Source organism: Rutidosis leptorrhynchoides, chromosome 8 (assembly GCF_046630445.1).
Source record: "Rutidosis leptorrhynchoides isolate AG116_Rl617_1_P2 chromosome 8, CSIRO_AGI_Rlap_v1, whole genome shotgun sequence".
Taxonomy (NCBI): domain Eukaryota; kingdom Viridiplantae; phylum Streptophyta; class Magnoliopsida; order Asterales; family Asteraceae; genus Rutidosis; species Rutidosis leptorrhynchoides.
This window is the reverse complement of record NC_092340.1, coordinates 46,020,965-46,028,599: the sequence shown is the minus strand read 5'-3', so window position 1 is coordinate 46,028,599 and position 7,635 is coordinate 46,020,965. Positions and strand designations below refer to the sequence as shown.

Here is a 7,635-nt window from a genome sequence, read left to right as displayed (position 1 = left end):
CATTCCTGAAATCACATCAATGAAAGGAAGATTGACATTTATTTATTTAAACATATCCAAGAATTTAGATTGTTCGGCTTCAAGTCTTTCTTTTCTCATTTTACTCGGGTAAGAAAGTGGTGGTTGGTATGGTTTAACATAAGGTTTAGCCTTAACTGTGTTATCTTCATTAACCTTTTCAACCACTGGTTCTGTTTCCTTCTCTTGCTCAGGCTGTGTTGCCTGTGTAGTAGGAATAGCGTCATCAGAAATTACAGGTATTTCAGATGGTTTAAGTGTAATACCACTTCTCGTGGTAATAGCTTTAGCTGTTTCATTCCGGGGGCTAGCATTTGTATCGCTAGGTAGACTCCCCGGTTTTCTTTCACCTATCAACCTTGCTAGGTTGCTTACTTCTTGTTCCAGATTTTGAATAGAAGCTTGTTGATTTCTAAATGCTTAAGCATTTTGTTCATTAGTTTGTTTCTGAGATGTGAAAAACTGCGTTTGAGATTCAACTAGCTTTGACATCATATCTTCTAAATTTGGCTTTTTATCATCGGTTTGTGGTGGTTTATTTGGAAAAATAGGTCTTTGCTGGTTGTAAGTATTATTGGATACTTGTTGATTGCTAGGACCTTGTTGATTGTTGTATGGAACATTTTAGTTATAATTCTGATTTTGATTGTAGTTTGGTCTTGGCGGTTGATAATTATTTTGATAATTATTTCCAGGCCTTTGGTTTAAATATGAAACAATCTCTTTTTGTTCCATTGTTTGTTCAATACTGAGACAATCTTTTGTCAAATGTGGTCCTCCACACTGTTCACAACTAATGCGTATTGCGTGAATATCCTTAGTCATCTTTTCCATTCATCTCTCGAAAGTATCTAACTTTGCGGAAATGGAATCAAAGTCATGGCTAGAATCTGCTCTAGCCGCTTTAGATGATCTAACGATGTCTTTTTCTTGATGCCACTCATGTGAGTGGGAGGCTATGTTATCAATAATTTTGTAAGCTTCAGTTGCGGTTTTCTTCATAATGGAACCACCAGCTGCTATGTCGATGTCTTTTCGTGTAGTAATGTCGCATCCTTGGTAGAATATTTGTACTATTTGATAAGTATCCAAACCATGTTGAGGACATCCTCTCAACAACTTTCCAAATCTTGTCCACGCTTCATATAAAGTTTCATTTGGCTTTTGTGTGAACGTAACAATTTCTCCTTGAAGTCTCACGGCTTTAGATGCCGGAAAGAATCTTAAGAAATTTCTCAACTAAGACATCCCATGTGTCAATCGCCCCTTCAGGTAATGATTCTAACCAATCTTTGGCTTCTCCCTTTAAAGTCCAGGGAAATAACATGAGATAGATCTGTTCATCCTCAACTTCTCTGATTTTGAATAGAGTACAAATCCTATTAAAGGTTCGAAGATGTTCGTTTGGATTTTCTTTTGGCGTACCACTAAATTGGCATTGATTAGTTACCATGTGTAGGATTTGTCCTTTGATTTCATAATCTGGCGCATTAATGTCTGGTTGAGTAATTGCATGACCTTGGCCAGTGCGTGTAGCCCTCATTCGATCTTCCATACTTAGAGGTTCCGGATTTTCCATGATTGAATTTGTTGAATATGAATCACTAGAGGATTCTGATTTAATGGTTTCTTCCTCGACAATCTCTGGTTGAGTGATTTGTGGTTCAGGAGGAATGATTAGTGGTTCAGGATCTCTGAATTGTCCTTGAATATCCTCCGGGTTCTCAATTGTGAGGTCGGGTTCAAAAAATGGATTATCGGAAATTTGAATTGGTGTACTTGGTCGACTTGATGATGATTCTAAAGAAAAATCAACGGCGACAATGTTGGCTAGATGTCTTGATCGAGTTAGTGGTGTGTGAACGTATGAAAGGTGGTGAACGTTTTGATCGGTGCATTCACTGAATATCCTATTAGTTATAAATTTTTTTTTATATAAGTTATCAAATTAATAGACTTTTCTGATTTTGCCCACGTTTCGAATAGTCAATAGATGCAGCAGGTAGCCAGGACCCTTTAAATCAGAAGCCCACAACTCGCCACTAACAAATCCAACTATTACTACGAACCAGAAAATTTTGGATGTCTATCAATTTAACCGCTTAAAATAATTTTTTGTCGAAATTTTGAAGATAAAATCTATGTCCTAAAGACTAGAGCGTCGAGAAATAAGAGGAAGAAAAAGAGTGCGTCGAAAAACGTCGAAAAATAAAAGGTCGAAAAATAATAATAAGAAAGTAAAGCGTCGAAACTTAAAAGTCTAAAAACTAAGAATTAAAACCTACGTCTAAATGTATTAAAGCTTAAAGGAATTCTATATCCAAAACGGCAATAACTTAAAAGGCACTAAAATCTATTAAATACTAAAGCGATAAGCGACGTTGTAAAATTCTAAAGCATCTAAATCTTAATCTAAAGAAAAAGCACTTAAGGAATTTTACGGCAAAGCCTAAGAATCTAGAAATATAAAATAACTACGGCAAAAACTAATCTTAAAACTAATTACGAACGATAAAAATACAAATTACAAATAAAAAGATTAAAATATACAATTTATAAAAAGAGACAAAAAATGATAAAATTACTTATTTTTATAAAAATATTATTTTTATATTATTATTTTATAAAAGGATTAATTTATATATTAATAAAACTAATTAAAACTTAAAAATACAAAATTAATTTAAAACTAAACTAAATATTAATTTAATTAAACCCTAATTACTAATTAATAATAATAATAATAATACGTAACCTAATTCGATGGTCAAATGTACCAGACCTGTCACATCAACTCATGCGATCACATGAGTTTAATGTTATAAATCCATGCGGTCGCATGGTGTTGAATATCAGGCCTGATTTGTTGGGCTGCTACAGTTCTCGGCCCTTTTACTCTTTTAATTAATTTTTTTTTTCTGAGTTTCTATTTTCTGTTTTTATTTTATAGAAAATATAATTTAATTAAAACTTATATTTTAAAAATTACTTATTAGTTTTTTTGTAACTAAAAAAAATAAACTTTTTAATTTAAACACTTAAATAGATAAATATAGTTTTTTTATGTTTATATATATATATATATATATATATATATATATATATATATATATATATTTAAAACTTATTATATTTTTACAAAAATAGATTAAAACTTAATAAAAATCTTTTTTTATAGCGTTTCGCTTCGGCGTTAAGTGATCCCCGGCAGCGGCGCCAAAAATACTTGATGTGTGCGTGGGGTAGTACGTAATACTATTAATTTTACTACGAAATACTATTAAAAATGCTACAATTTTACACAAGTTATTTATTTATTTATTGAATTGATATACCTAAACCTTGCTACAACACTTATAGGCGTACCTAATCGTAGAGTAGTGTAGTTTTTAGTAAGTCCGGTTTGTTCCACAGGGAGTTAGCTGAGTTTAACGCTATATATGTTTTAAACTATATTTGTATATAAATATATTTATAGGTTATATAGTAGTGTTATTATTATTATAAAAGGGGGGGTTTTACCGTTTAATGACCGGTTTGTCGATTTTAAAACTTAAGTCACAATTAAAACCTAATGTAAAATATTAAATATAAATATAACTTAATTTAAAGCGTAAAGTAAATGACGATAAATAAAAATGCGATAAATAAAAGTGCAATAATTTAAAGTACGATAAAATAACGATAAATAAAATGACGGTAAATAAAAGTACGATGAGATATAAATTAAAGGAATTATGCTTATTTAAACTTCCGTAATCATGATGTTTGACGTGTTGATTTTAATTTATTACCATGGGTTAATTGTCCTTTGTCCTGGATTATTCGATATGTCCATCTGGTTTTGTCCATAATAGTCCATCGGTCATAATTATCAAGTGCGAGAGTCTTCACCAAATTAACCTTATACCCGAAGTCAAATATTCCAACTAATTGGGGATTCAAACTGTAACCAGATCTTAATACTTTGTTTAATGAATACACCAGGTTATCGACTGCGTGTAATCTAAGGTTTTAATACTTTGTTAACAATTACACCAATTACCCTTGAATGTAATCCACCCCTGTTTTAATGAGTCCAGTGACTATTAATCCATCCCCTTGTCCGGTCAAATGAATAATTATTAGTATTTATAGATATCCCGCCCACCGTACCCAGTCAAACGTATGTGGTTAAATATAAATACGTCAAATTATAAATCTCTATATTAAATCAACGAGATATCATTTAATTAATATAATGCCCATTAATAGCCCATAGTCTAATTTCCACAAGTGTCGGTCTTTTGTCCAAACCTCAATTATGGTCCAAAACCCAATAACCCAGTCTTTATAGTTAGTCCAACATCACGATTACTTCGGCTTAAATAAACATAATAATAACTTAGCTACGAGACATTAATTTAAAAAGGTTGAACATAACTTACAATGAGTATTAATCACGTAGTGTTACACAGACAGAATTCCGACTTATAAACTTAAAACATTCGCCACTATAACCTTATTATTATTAACGTAATATTAAAATTAAAATTATAATTAAAATATAAATATATATTGAGAGATAGAGAGTATCAGTTGAAGAAGGTGTAATTTACTCGTCCAAATTCGTGATATTTATAGGACCTGGCCATGATTTCTGGCTCATGCGATCGCATGAATATAATGCAGCCAGGCCATGCGATCGCATGGTGTGATGACCCGGAAAATTTCGACTTATTTTGAACCAAATTCTCGATATGATTTAATGTTTCCGACATGATAAGCAAAGTCTGTAAAACTGAATCTCAAAATTTTTGAACTATTCAATTACCCATCGACTGTTCTCGACGATTCGCGAACAATTATATGTAAAAAGATACATATATACACTATAACTTGAAAGCGTAACAAAGTATTAATAGTATGATACTGTGCATAAAACTTATTGGTTTAAATATCTATTTGAATATATATGATAAGTTGGAATTGTAATTGTATGAATAACTTGCGATGTGTATTTAAAATGTGTTTATGAATATTAACTTGGTTATTAAATGTTTTGATTTAAAACAATATTATTAAATATACTTTGATAGATAATGAGACGATGATTTATAGAAGTAAATGACCAAAACACTCGAATGTGTAAGTTATATTTCGAGTGATATAGTTTATGGATAGTTAAGTCTATATTTTGACAAAGGTACGAGTCACGAAAGGTAAAGTGCCAGTTTTCTCAGTGTACGAAAGGACGTTCGAAAAACCGGAACAGGGACATAAGTCGAGTGACGATGTACGACTTATCAGAACAAAAATTACAAGTCAACTAGACAAGAGAATATAATATATTATATAATTAATTAATTTAAATTATATATATTATATATATTATATTTAATTATGTCGACAAGCAAAACAACAAAAAAATTGTGAGCTGGATTTTGGGGCCATGTGATCGCATGGGAAATAGGCATAAAACCCATGCGATCGCATGGGGTCAGATTTCAGGAAAGGTCTATAAATTGAATTCATTTTTGCTCGATTACACACACACATATCCTCACATCCCTCTGCTCTCTCTTTATATATATATATATATATATATATATATATATATATATATATATATATATATATATATATATATATATATATATATATATATGTATATATATATATATATTATAATTAATCTTAATACTATTAGTAGTATTATTATTAATTAATATTATACATAAAATACTACGACGAGGTCATGAGCGTGTCACTTCAAAACAAGCTTTTCGAACGGGATAGAGCTAAGGAAATTATGGGTTATAGCTATGGAGGTTATGGGTAATATTCGTGGGTATTGTTTGCAAGTCAAACCTAGTGTTTATAATCTCTGTTGTGTCTACGTACTTTCCTGCAATATTGAATCACAATATTGATAAGTGAGCATTCATATCTTATCTTTTATATATTAATAGTGTATACATGTCTAGTGCTCGAGTATATATGTTTATGCATGCTTGTATGCTAAATTTTGTCGTTAGATAGTTATGATGAATCACAAATTAAATACATATATTAATGATAAAAGGTATATGATATGCATGTCGTTGGAAAGCTGGCGAAAAATCAATAACTTTTCATTTAGAAATCGCGTAATTTCGGTGAACGAATTAAAAGATATGATCAACTGAATTATGATTGACGTTAATTGAAATTGCTTTTGAATCTGCAATTGATATTTAAAGAACTTGTTTATAAGATTGATAAAGTGGATTTTTAAATATTACTAATCGAGTAAATGAATTTCTATATAAGGCACATCTCGTTTTGTTGAACAATTGTCAAAACTGACTGTTTTATCATATTTTAAAGACTTATAAAAACTATACTCTAATTTTACAAGTATTGGGAAACTATGTGAAATGTTAAAATGTTTCGATTGCCATGATCATTCAACTATAGTATTGAGTCAGATTAAATTGTTGAAATGACTTTTGATAACTTTTGTATGTCGATCTCGAGCATTAAGATTGTGATACACTATGACCTAACCTAGCTTGATAGACAGTTATTGACCAACATATGTTCTCTAGGTTGAGATCTATGGTTATTTGGTATTTCGAGTTTCAGTCACATTTCGGTGAACGACTTTATATGCTGCTAAGGTGAGTTTATAGATCCCTTTTTAATTGCTTTTGCAATCTATATTTTTGGGCTGAGAATATATGCACTTTATTTTAAACACAATGGATACAAGTACATACTAAATTCTATACTGAGTTTGAACCAAAAATCCCTTAGCTTTGGTAACTAGTAACTGCCAGTTATAAGAACGGGTGGGAGCGAGTAGTTGTATATAGATCCATAGGGCTTGACATCCCCGTCTGTTCCAGGTATAGAAACCCTAGCCTGAACTATAAAATAGACGTATGCTATTTGAGTTTAGTACACGTTGGTTTGCGTGTATTGTACATGTTGGTTGCATGTATGTTAAAACAGGGGTAATTATTATAACGTTAAAGTTTAGTTACCAGGGTACTCAATCTTGTAGAATATTTTGATAAACGTTTCTGGATGAAACAACTGAAATCTTGTGATCCACCTTTATATACAGATTATACGAAACATTAAAACTATGAACTCACCAACCTTTGTGTTGACACTTGTTAGCATGTTTATTCTCAGGTTCCATAGAAGTCTTCCGCTGTTTTCTTATATGTTAGACAAGCTATGTGCAAGGAGTCTTATATGGCATATTTTTCAAGGAAATGTTGCATTCACCAAATCATCAGGGTGTATCTTATTTTGACTGCATTGTCAACGAAAGTACTATTGTAAACTATTATTTACGGTGATTGTCTATATGTAGAAATCATCAGCTGTCGAAAACCTTTGATTTAAATATTCATTTATGGTGTGCCTTTTCAAAAGAATGCAATGTTTACAAAACGTATCTGATGTTAAAGCTAAGGGGTATAAAATACTATTAAATTTTAGCAGGAAATACTATTAAATGCGATACAATTTTACACAAGATATTTATTTATTTATAGAATGGATATACTTAAACCTTGCTACAACACTTATAGGCAGTGTACCTAATCGTACAGTAGTGTAGTTTTTAGTAAGTCCGGTTCGTTC

The 7,635-nt window shown here is 31.0% G+C and overlaps 1 non-coding gene across 1 annotated transcript; it reads left to right on the top strand.

Moving 5' to 3' along the window:
* Nucleotides 1-1,108: 1,108 nt before the first annotated feature.
* Nucleotides 1,109-1,215, top strand: LOC139865402 (small nucleolar RNA R71). The gene has a single exon (XR_011764924.1). It is a non-coding gene; the product is annotated as a small nucleolar RNA R71 (small nucleolar RNA).
* Nucleotides 1,216-7,635: the final 6,420 nt, after the last annotated feature.